This window comes from Neofelis nebulosa, chromosome 4 (genome assembly GCF_028018385.1).
Source record: "Neofelis nebulosa isolate mNeoNeb1 chromosome 4, mNeoNeb1.pri, whole genome shotgun sequence".
Classification (NCBI taxonomy): Eukaryota; Metazoa; Chordata; class Mammalia; order Carnivora; family Felidae; genus Neofelis; species Neofelis nebulosa.
In genome coordinates this window covers 59,747,662-59,759,120 of record NC_080785.1, presented here as the reverse complement: position 1 = coordinate 59,759,120, position 11,459 = coordinate 59,747,662, and the positions used below count along the sequence as shown (strand labels likewise).

The 11,459-nt window shown below is 37.8% G+C and overlaps 1 non-coding gene across 1 annotated transcript; it reads left to right on the top strand.

Moving 5' to 3' along the window:
• Nucleotides 1–4,722: 4,722 nt before the first annotated feature.
• Nucleotides 4,723–4,826, top strand: LOC131511208 (U6 spliceosomal RNA). The gene has a single exon (XR_009261411.1). It is a non-coding gene; the product is annotated as a U6 spliceosomal RNA (small nuclear RNA).
• The last annotated feature ends 6,633 nt before the right edge of the window (nucleotides 4,827–11,459 follow it).

Sequence of the window (11,459 nt, the reverse complement as noted above, 5' to 3'; positions counted from 1 at the left end):
AATAATAGTTACATGTATGAAGAATATTGACATCACAAAGCACCTTCAGTAAAATGGCTATTGATAATTTTTGTTGTCACTTCCCAACCACCGTAGCTGAGGCACAGGAGTGCGAGAACTTCTGTCTCCAGGGGTCCCAAACAGACCAAGTTTGGCCACTCACCACTAAGAAAATACAAAGGCAGGAAAACCAGCTGGTGGTGAAACCAGAAAGGAATTTATATCAGTGGGGCCAACAAGGGTAAGACAGAGGACTAACTTCTCGCAGACTGTCTCCAAAGTGCCAAAATACCTCGCGGTTTATATAAGGAAAATGTGTCACAAAAGTCGGTGGGTATAGGCAGGTAAGCAGCAAATGTCAAAATGATCATTGTCGTGGGGTCAGTCACGGGGGTCTTGCTGGTTCAGGGCAGTCCTTACACTTAATGGTGTAGTTTTGGTTCCCATCAGGAGATGCTTTATCCATAGGGTCTTTTGCCTGAGTTAAGAGACGAGCTGGAAAGAAGAACTTCATCTATTAGATGGTATAGACTGAGGTCAAACTGGTGGTAATCGAAGTCCTCTTTCACCACCTCTAAATATTCCAGTTATTTTGTAACTTTATGGTGAAGTTTTTAATGATTGATTTTAAAAATGGGAGTCTTTCCCCAGGTTGGTTCCCTACATCAAGCTCCATCAAGATGTGTTTAAGCTTCTGGAATGTGCCTACACTATGAAACTTTGAACAATAGCTAAGAGAAACTGAGCATCCTTTACATATTTTGCCTTGACGTAAAAGATGGTTTCAAGGTGTCTAGCCTGGGAAGAATGATGGTAAAAGTGACAAAAAACAGTTACACAGAAACAAACTAATGAAAGGAAAAATAGCTACTTCACTTTGTGGACCATGGAGGTGATAGGACTACAGACATTTAAGAGCAGCCAGGAGAATATATTCAAACACCTTAAACATTAGGGATGGAGATGCCAAATTCACAGGCATCTGTGTGCTGTTAAAGGTTTGCGGTAGGTAAGTTTACTATGTGATCTTTGTCTTCCCTTCTCTAATCACTACCCAGCTCTGCCCAATCAATTTCATCTTTTGAGATTTTATTTATTTTTTCTTTCTAATAAGCTACATGACACTTTTTATGGCTGTATGTCATGTGAAGGGTGGGGTCATGAGGAGACAGAAAGTTTTCCACTACTCCTCTGTGAATCAGAAGAAAAGAAAAGAAAAGAGACGGGAAGGAAGAGAAGAGAAGAGAAGAGAAGAGAAGAGAAGAGAAGAGAAGAGAAGAGAAGAAAGAGAAAGAAAAGAAAAAGGAAAAGAACAGGGAAAAAAGGATGCCTGCTGAGGTGTATGAATTACAAAGCCTTGATCAATTGTTGTGTAAACAGAATCATTTTGGTAACAGCAGCCAAGTCTCCTTGTTAAACTGTGCCTGATGTTTGACACCCTCTGTTGCTACTGTTTTATCACAGCTTGTTCAACATTCAGAATTCCTTTATGAGCTCTGTGAGAAGCCACTAAAAGCATTCTTTGATGATACAGTCACCTCTGGGAAACACATCTGAGCTTTAACCAAGAAATGTATGTCGGAGAACATTTCTGGTATCTTGTTTAATAGGCAAGACTATCATGTCCTCCTTTCAAATACACTTTAAATGACATCGAGTAGATTTAGAGAGATTTATAACAAAATGGGATTGGCGTGACAATAGACTTCCTTCACCCATCCTTTTATGGAGATCTTTATGTAGTAAAATGTCCAATTATGGGCTCAGCCCAATCATTTTTTGGAACATGACCCTATATTTCAGAGTACCTCATCATTTAAAAAGTATCTCTGTTTCAATCCTTCCTGATACAAATGTAATTCACTCCGGTGCTCAAGGGTTATAGTAAGTGTAGTTGCACGCTGCTTTGTGCTTGCCTCCCAAAGCTTCCAGCAGAAACCAGTCAAGAGAGATTTATTTAGTCTTCACAGTAGGCAGATAAGTTTGAATGAAATGTATGAACATCTTTCCACAAATGGACATCTGTACTGGATTTGTTAATCTCTGAGTAGGTATGTGTGATGAAAACGGTATGTCATTGTGGAATTTTCTGAGTGGAGGGCTATCAGTTTGTACAAACAAGGAGTGTGCTCTCCTTTGGGGAGTTAATACCTTGTTGCATTGCCATTTATATAGCTTTGATTATGGCATCTTCCTTTTCAAAGTGGCAGGAGTCACTTCTTGCCTAAAGGAACTGTGGTCAGTTCGACAATAAAGCAGTTCCTAATTCATTTGTCTTTTATTTCTTTTACTCGTAATGTATACTACAAACTGTCCTCTCTCTAAAAATTTCAACATCTCAAGTTCAACGCCTCCTTTGCTTCAATCCGTAATTCCTTAGTGAGTTCCTAAACTTGCCACTGAACTACAAAGGTATATATCACAACTAGAATACGAGCAAGTAGGTCTCAAATTAAAAGCTGATGGCAATTTACTTTAGGAGACTGTGTTAAAATAAGGATTGTGGACTATGCCTTCAAGTCTTCATGTTTGATTTTGTGTTGAGGCTAGCATGATATATGCACACGGATGGTAATCCAAATGAGAGATGTGTTCTCTAATCCAAACTTTTATCTCTATGACACTTAAATACGCCACAGACATTTGGTAACAGTGGTTACTTTTTTGTGTCCACTTGGCTGGGCTAAAGGATGTTCAGAGAACAGATAAAATATTATTTCTGGGTGTGTCTGTGTGTGTTGTCTGGAAGAGATTAGATTTTGAATTGGTAGACTGAATAAAGACCCACCCTCACCAATGTGGGTGGGCATCATCCAGTCCATGGAGGGCCTGACTAGAACAAAAAGGTGTTGGGTTAATTTCCTCTCTGCTTAAGTTGGGACATCATCTTGTCCTGCCCTCAGACTTTAGTGCTCCAATTTCTTTGGCCTTCAGGTTTGCTTTGGAATTTATACCACTAGCTCCTCCGGTTCTCAGGCCTTTGGGTTTGGATTGGATCTACACCACTAGTTGTCCTAGACTTCCAGCATGCTGGCAGCATACCATGGGACTACTCAACCTTCATAAGTGTGAGCCAATCCCTCATAATAAATCTCTTTCTGTATTCTACATATCCCATTGGCTCTATTTCTCTGGAGAATCCTAATTCAAGGACTTACTAAAACAACACTTTAAGATCCTATAGCCATAGGAAGCTCCCTTAAGAATATTAAACTATTGGCCATTTAATTTTTATATCCAGTAAACACATATTAGTATTATAGGTCAAATGGAGACCTGTGTAGAGTATTGGAAGACACAGCTTCTCCCTTTGAATTTAAGACTCCAGTTTGGATCAAAAGCTGAGTAGGAAAAACTCTTTTTAGTATGTCTCCTGGAAGTTTTCTGTGTACTATTGTTTCCACTTGGGTAAAATGCTCAATGCTTAATACTTAATGATTAATACAGTGCTTCATGTAGAGCAGCTAAGAAAGGGCTCTCAATAACATGGTGAATCACCATGTTGTACACTTGAAATTAATATAACATTAAATATAAACTATACTTCAATAAAAAAGGAGGGCTGTCAGTACACAATGTGTATTGTGGTAGGAGGAATTATGTCCCTCTCCCCTCGAAGATGCCGATTTCCTAATCCCTGGAACTTTTGATTCTGTTGCTTTACATGGTTTAAGGGATTTTACAGAGGTGTTTAATTTGAAGGATCCTGAAACAATGAGAGTAATCTGGGTTTCCCAGGTGGAACCAATCTAATCGCTTGTGTCTTTCAAAGCAGAGAAATTTTCCTGGCTCCAGGCAGAGCGAGATGTGCCCACAGAAGGACAATCAGAGAGATGCAGGTTGAGGATCCCACCTGATGTTCCTGGCTTTCCTGGCTTTCCTGGCTTTGAAGGTAAAAAGAGGTCAACAGCTGAGAAATGTGGACAGACTAGAGAAGCTGGAAATGGAACAGAGTATTGGTGAGTTGAAATTGGTTTAATAATTTCCTAATGTTAATGTGTACAGCTCATGGGCTACTTGTTTAGAATTCATATCGCCAGACCTAACCTCAGGCATTCTGATGCATTTTATCTAGTGTGGGATTATATCTAATGCCTGATTCATTATATCTAGTCAGAAAGTTAACTTCATTTGGACAACCATTAATCAAGATGAGCTCAAAAATCCATCGTAGCCTGATTTTATTAAAGGTAAATTGCCATAATGAGAAAGAATGAAATCATGACATTTGCAACAACGTGGATGGAACTGGAAGGTATTATGCTGAGTGAAATAAGTCAGTCGGAGAAAAACAGATACCATATGTTTTCGCTCATATGTGCATCTTGAGAAACTTAACAGAAGACCTTGAGGGAAGGGAAGGGGAAAAAAAATAGTTACAGAGAGGGAGGAAGACAAACTATAAGAGATTCTTAAATACAGAGAACAATCTGAGGGTTGATGGGGGATTGGGGGAGAGAGGAAAAGGGGTGATGGGCATAGAGGAGGCCACTTGTTGGGATGAACACTGGGTGTTGCACGCAGGCGATGAACCACGGGAATCTACCCCCAAAACCAAGAGCACACTTTACACATTGTATGTTAGCCAATTTGACAATAAATTCTATTTTAAAAAAAGTAAATTACCATATTTACCTCATAATTTAGTCCTTTTTTTCCATATTTATATTACAGAATCAGACATACCCGCATAGGTACTTTTGACTGCATTTTAGTCAGCTTGTGCTTACTTCAGCAGCACATGTACTAAAATTAGAACAACACGGAGATTAGCATGGTCCCTGCGCAAGGGTGACATGCAAATTTGTGACGTTAGTCATCTAGATGGCCTCTTTGTAGAAAATTTGGAAATTTTTAACCTCAAGTTTTGAAAACTTCACCAGGGGAACTTGACCAGAAGGATCAGGAATGTCCTCCTCTGGAACATTTACTATGCATGTTTATTTGTTTAATGCGTGTCTGCCAGGCTTGTCTGTAAATTCCATCAAGGCAGAAATCAGTAGCTCCACCAAATGGCAACAGGCCCGACCCCATTAATCAAGAAGCACTTTGTTTTCAGGTACTACCATTTTGAGGTAATGGTAGGAGAGGTGCAGGGCAGGGATAGATTGAAGACATATTCAGGAAATAAAATGAGCAGATCTAACAATCTGCTGAAGGATTGCAGAAAAATATTCTTGAGCTTCAAGCTTAAGTTGTTGGATGGGCATATCCCCAGTCAAGGAAGAAATGCATTTGGTGGGAGATTAGTTTGGGAGATCATATGTTTTGGGATGTCTGTGGGAGCTAATCATCCGTGAGTAAGTGCAGATACATGGGAATCTGCACTTCTCTGGCGGGGCAGATGGCCCCCAAAGATGCCTGTGCTCTCATTCTCAGAGATGTTGTTTTCCATGACAAAGAGACTTTGCACATGTGTTTGAAGTTAGGAATCTTAAAATGGTGAGTGTACCCTGCATTACCCAGGTGGGTCCAATCCAATCACAGGCGTTCTTTAAAGCAGATCTTCCCCAGCTGCAGAGAATCCCGGAGGGCAGCGTGGAAAACCCTCAGCCTACTGTTTGTTGCTGGTTTTGACTCAGAAAGGCAGCCTTGAGCCACGAATGCAGCATGCTAGCCTTCAAGACGCTAGAAAGGTAAGGAAATGCTTTGTCACAGAGTCTCTAGAAAGAACTCGGGTTTGCCAACACCTTGTTTGTAGCCTAGTGAACTCTGAAACTGATTTTGGACTTGTGACCTTTCAAACTGTAAGAGAGTAAACTTATGTTGTTCTAAGCTTACACCCATTTGTGTTAATTTTTAACAACAACACTATAAAATGAATAAAGCCACTATCCTGTTTCCCCAAACAAAACAAGTAAGTTTATGAAACTTGATAACGTAATTCTCTGGGGCCACATTCTCTAAAGCCAAGAAAAGGAGCAAATTCTCCCCCTCAATTCCCTTTCATTTTGAGAGACATTTGCTTAGTTGTTGATCTCTGAACTGGGTTTTCACGGACAAATTCTTATGATGCTGCTGAGGAAGCTGGCGGGTGAGGCATGCTGTGACATCCAACAGACAACACAGGGTTGACTCTCTACCAATCACAGGGTCAAAGCCAGATTTTGAAAGAGAAAATTTCACACTCTGCCCCAGTTCTCATTCTCAGTATCTGTCAGTTTGGATTTGCTCCATCACTAGTGAAACTCATGCTTTCCTGAGAAGCGGTGGCTGAGCTGTGTTTAGGGAGGGAAGCATGGGTATCTGAGCATGGCTACACTTAGAAGCAACAACGTAAATTGGACACCTGTCTTCCATAATCTCTGATCCTTCTTGTTGAATGTTACAATGCAGTCTCAGGAGAATCCGTTGATCACCTGGCTGAGACAGTGGTGGTCAGTTTTCTCTGCTGTAAGATTACTCTTTTTTGGAACTTTTTTTTTTTTTCCCCATATTCTTGTCTTTGGAAGAAACCGACGATGTGCAACCCAAGCATGAGGAGTGGAGGGTTAGGTTCTCCCTCCTTGAATATGGAAAATATGCATAAGTTATTTGGAATTCTGTGCATATTTGTCTAGTCTCCACTTTTTTGAGAAAGTCTTTATAGTGGTATGGACTTGTGACTCCTATATTCTGATTTATAATGCACTACGACTTTATTTTGTTGATAAGTTCTTCTGCCTTCAGTCACTGGGAGTTCTTTACGTTTGTTGCTGTGTCCTGTTGACCTACTCATATTACTATGGGTTTTTTTGTTTGTTTTGTTTTTCTTTGTTTTTGAGTGCCACCTTACTTTCTGGCAATACAAGATCACAGGATTCATCATGTATTTTTCCTGCCCCAGTCCTGGAATCAATTTTTTTTTTTATATCCCCCAGGAATCCGTGGTTATTTTTATTGGTGAATGGTACTATAAACTAAGATCTGAGTATTAAGTGAGCTCATTGCTACCAGGAAGTTACTGCGTTTAGGTCCCCTTAGGTGGCAGAGTAAGGAAATATATATATATATGCATGCATACTCTAGCCTGTGTATATATGCATACCTATAAATATCTTTATATGTGACAGTATTCACTGATACTAAGCTGAAAGTGAGTTCATGTGGAGGTCTCCAACTCTAATTCATTACCACATGGATTATTCTAGTCTCTCCCCCTTGCTTTTCTGTAGCCACCTACTCCAACTGTAAGAAAACTTGCTCCCACCATCTGTTTTCATTTAATTAATTGTTTGATCCCAGGAGAGATGTGTTTCAAGTGTTAACACATATCCCCAGGAGATGCAACTTTGTTAACTGGAATACAGTTCTTATGTGTAGTTCCAATTAACTTTAGAGATCTTATTTCCTACATTACTTAGGTTAGCAACTTTTCCTCCACCCTCTTTAATGACATTGTTTCAGATATTTGTAACTCTGTTAGATTCTTTGTCCCATTCTGTGTTTGGTCTTGAGATCCCATAACTTCTTAAAGGATATATTTTTAAGTGCATATATAAAGGTTCATTTTTGTGCTGTAAGGTTCAGCAGGTTTTAATAAGTGCACAGTACCATATATCCACCCTTGGATTTTTCTATAGAATAGTTTAATGATACTAAAAGCTTCTGTGCTCCACCAATTTAACATCTCTCTAACCTCTAGCCACCTGTCCATTCATTATCTTCACAGTTTTACCTTTTCTGGAATGTCTTATAAATGGCATCATACAGTTTGTAGCTTTTGCAAACTGCTTTTTTTCATTTATTACAATGCATTTCAGATTCATGTGTCTGCACGATTTGATAGCTCATGACTTTTTATCACTAAATAGTATTCTATTGAATGGATACACAACTTTTTTTCCCCTCCATTCACCTGTTGAAGGGCATTTTTGCCACTTCCCCTTTTTTTACATTTATGAATAAAGTGGCTGGCTATAATGATTCACATGCAAGTGTTTGTGTGGACTTGAGTTTTCAACTAAAGAAGGTAAATGTTCAAGTCCTTGCCCGTTTTTTATCAGATTATTTTTCTTTTGAGTCATAGGAGTGCCTTATATATATTGGAAATTCACTCCTTATCATATTGATGGTTTTCAAATATTTTTTCCCATTCTGTAGGTGGCCTTTTCATGCCAGTGATTATTTCCTTTCTTGCAAGAACTATTTTAGTTGGTACTCACACATGTCTATTTTTGCTTCTGTTGTCTGCCCTTTTACTGTTCCATTTACCAAAAAACCCATTGCTGAGACTAATGTCAAGAAGCTTTTCTCTTAGGTTCTAAGAGTTCTGCAGTTTCAGGTCTTATGTTGGAATCTTTAATCCATTTGAGTTGACTTTTGCATATGTGTAAGGTAGGGCATAATTGCATTTCTTTTCTTCCTTTCTTTCTTCCTCTCTCCATCCCTCCCTTCCCTTGTTTTTTTGTACATATGGATAGCCGTTTTCCCAGCACCATTTGTTGAAGAGACTGTACGTTCCCCATTCTGTGTCCTTGGCATCCTTGTCTAGGATGAGTTGACTGTATGGGGTAGGGTTATTTGTGGGCTCTGATTTTATTTCTTTGTCTATATGTCTGTATTTATGCCAGTACCATGCTATTTGAATGATTGTAGCTGTAGTGTATACACGTTGTACTGTATGTTTTAAAATTAAGAAGTATGATGCCTCCAGCTTTGTTATTTAAGACGAGTTTCACCATTGGTGGGCTTCTATAGTTCCATACAAATTTGAAAATTTTTTTTTCTATTTCTATAAAAAATTTTGATGGGTATAGTATCAAATCTATAGATCACTTTAAATAGTATGAACATTTTAACAATATCAAGTCTTCAAATTTATAAACACAGGATGTCTTTCCATGTATTTGTGTGTCTTCTTATTTCTGTCATCAATGTTTTCTAGATTTTAACATACAAATCTTATACCTTCTTGGTTAAATTTAATCCTAAGTATTGTATTCTTTCTGATGCTGTTGTCAATAGAATTGTTTCTTTTATTTTCTTTTCAGATATTTTGTTGTTAGTGTATAGAAATGCACCTGGTTTTTATATGTCTATTTATATTTCCTGCAACTTCACTGAATTTGTTGATTAGCTCTAACGGTTTTTGGTGGAGTCTTACGGTATTCTACTTACAGGATCATGTTACCTGCCAACAGGTAATTTTATCTGACTTTTTTTCTGATTTGGTTACCTTTTATTTCTTCCCTGATGGCTCTGGCTAGGACTTCCAGTACTAGGTTGGATAGAAGTGGTGAGTGGACACTTTGTCTCGTTCCTGATTTTAGAGGAAAAAATTTCAACACTGCACCATTGAGTATGATGTTAGCTATGGGCTTGGTATATGTGGCCTATTTTATGTTGAGTAATGTTCTTTCCATTCCTTGATGCTTGAGGTTTTTTTTTTTTTTTTTTTTTTTATCATGAAACACTGTTGAATTTGTGAAATGTTTTTCTACATCTGTTGATATGATCATGTTATTTTTATCCTTCATTATGTTAGTGTAATATGTCACACTGATTTGCATAGGTTGAAATATCCTTGCATCCCAAGGATAAATATCACTTGGTCATGGTGTATGATCCTTTTAATGTGCTCTTGAATTTGGTTTGCTAGTATTTGGTGAGGATTTTTACACAATCATAAAATGATTTGGGCAGTTTTTCTCCTCAATGTCTTGCAAAGAGTTTGACAAAGATTCATATTCATCAACAGAATGAACAGGCGATATGTGAAATGGGAGAAAATATTTACAAACCATACATCTGATAAAGTGTTGGTTTCCAAGATAAGTAAGGGACTCTTTTTTTTTTTTTTTCATTAAGGATATTTTATTTAGGGAATAACATATGTAAATACAGTTTTAATATCATAATAAAGTTCAGAGGCATGAATTACAGGCTAATCCTGCAGGAAACCTCCCTGTGTCTACATCAGATTTATTTTTATTTTTTATTTTTGTGATATGAAATTTATTGTCAAATTGGTTTCCACACAACATCCAGTGCTCATTCCAACAGGTGCCCTCCTCAATGCCTATCACCTACCCTCTCCTTCCTCCCACCCCCATCAACCCTCACTTTATTCTCAGTTTTTAAGAGTCTCTTATCATTTGGCTCTCTCCCTCTCTAACTTTTTTTTTTTTTAGTACAAAAAAAATCTGATTTAAAAAAAATAGGCAAGAAACTTAAACAGTCATTCACATAATGTATTTGAAAACTTATGTACACATAGACACCTGTACGTGAATTATTATAGCAGCTTTATTCATAATTGGCCCAAACAGGAAACAACAAAGATGTTCTCCAGTAGGTGAATGGCCAACTAAAGGTGTCGAACATCATTAATTATTGGGAAGTTCAAATCAAAATTACAATGCAGTATCACTTCACATCTGTAAGAGTTATTATCTAAAAAAATGATAACAAAGGTTGAGCTTGTAGAGGAATTGGAATCCTTGTGTACTATCGTTGGGCACACAAAATGCTACAGCAGCTATGGAAAGAGCATCGAGATTCCTCAAAACATTAAAAATAGAAATACTATATAATTCAGTAATCTCACTTCTGAGTGTTGGCCCAACTGATTCAAAATAAGAATCTTGAAGAGATATCTTCACTCCTATGTTCATTTCACTACTAACAGCAGTAGCTATGACATGGAAACAACCTGTGTCCATGGACAGATGGATGGTAAAAATAGTATGATATTTAAATATAATGCAGTATTCTTCAGCCTTCAAAAATAAGGAAATCCTGCCATCTGTGAAGCATGGATGAACCTGGAGGACATTGTGCTAAGCGAAGTAAGCCAGTCACAGAAGGACAAATACTGTGTGATTCAGCTGCAGGTACCCAGAGTAGTCAGAATCATAGGAGCTTAATCAGTAGTGTTTGCCAGGGCCTCGGCATGGGGCAAATATTATTCCCTTGTTATAAAGTTTGAGTTATACTAGGTGAATATGTTCTAGGTGTCTGCTGTACAACATAGTGCCTATAGTTAATAATAAGGTATATACACTTCATAGTTTAAGAAGGTAAATATCTATTAAATATTACAACACACATGAAAACCCCAAGGGAACACAAGGAAATCCTGGAAGGTGTCCAATATATCTCTTATCTTGATGGTGGTGGTGGTATCATGGATGTTTGCATATGTCCAAACTCATCAAATTATATATAATATGTGCAGTTTTTAAAATCAGCTATGCCTCAATAAGGCTGTATAAAAAAGAAAAATAAGAGTAGTTCATGGGTACAACTTATAGGAAAAAGTAAGTTAGGTAAATACCTAAAGAGCATGATTCTACAATTCTAATACATTTCTTCTTTATTGTCTGTAATTTCTGGTTGTCCTCAGCATGGGCCCATTTATTTATTCTCTCACCCTTATTTATTTCTCTCCACATTAAAAAGACACTCAAAACTTTCACTCAACATGAAAAACAGGTATTCTTATTCCAACTCATTAGAAAAGAAGGCTAATTATAAAC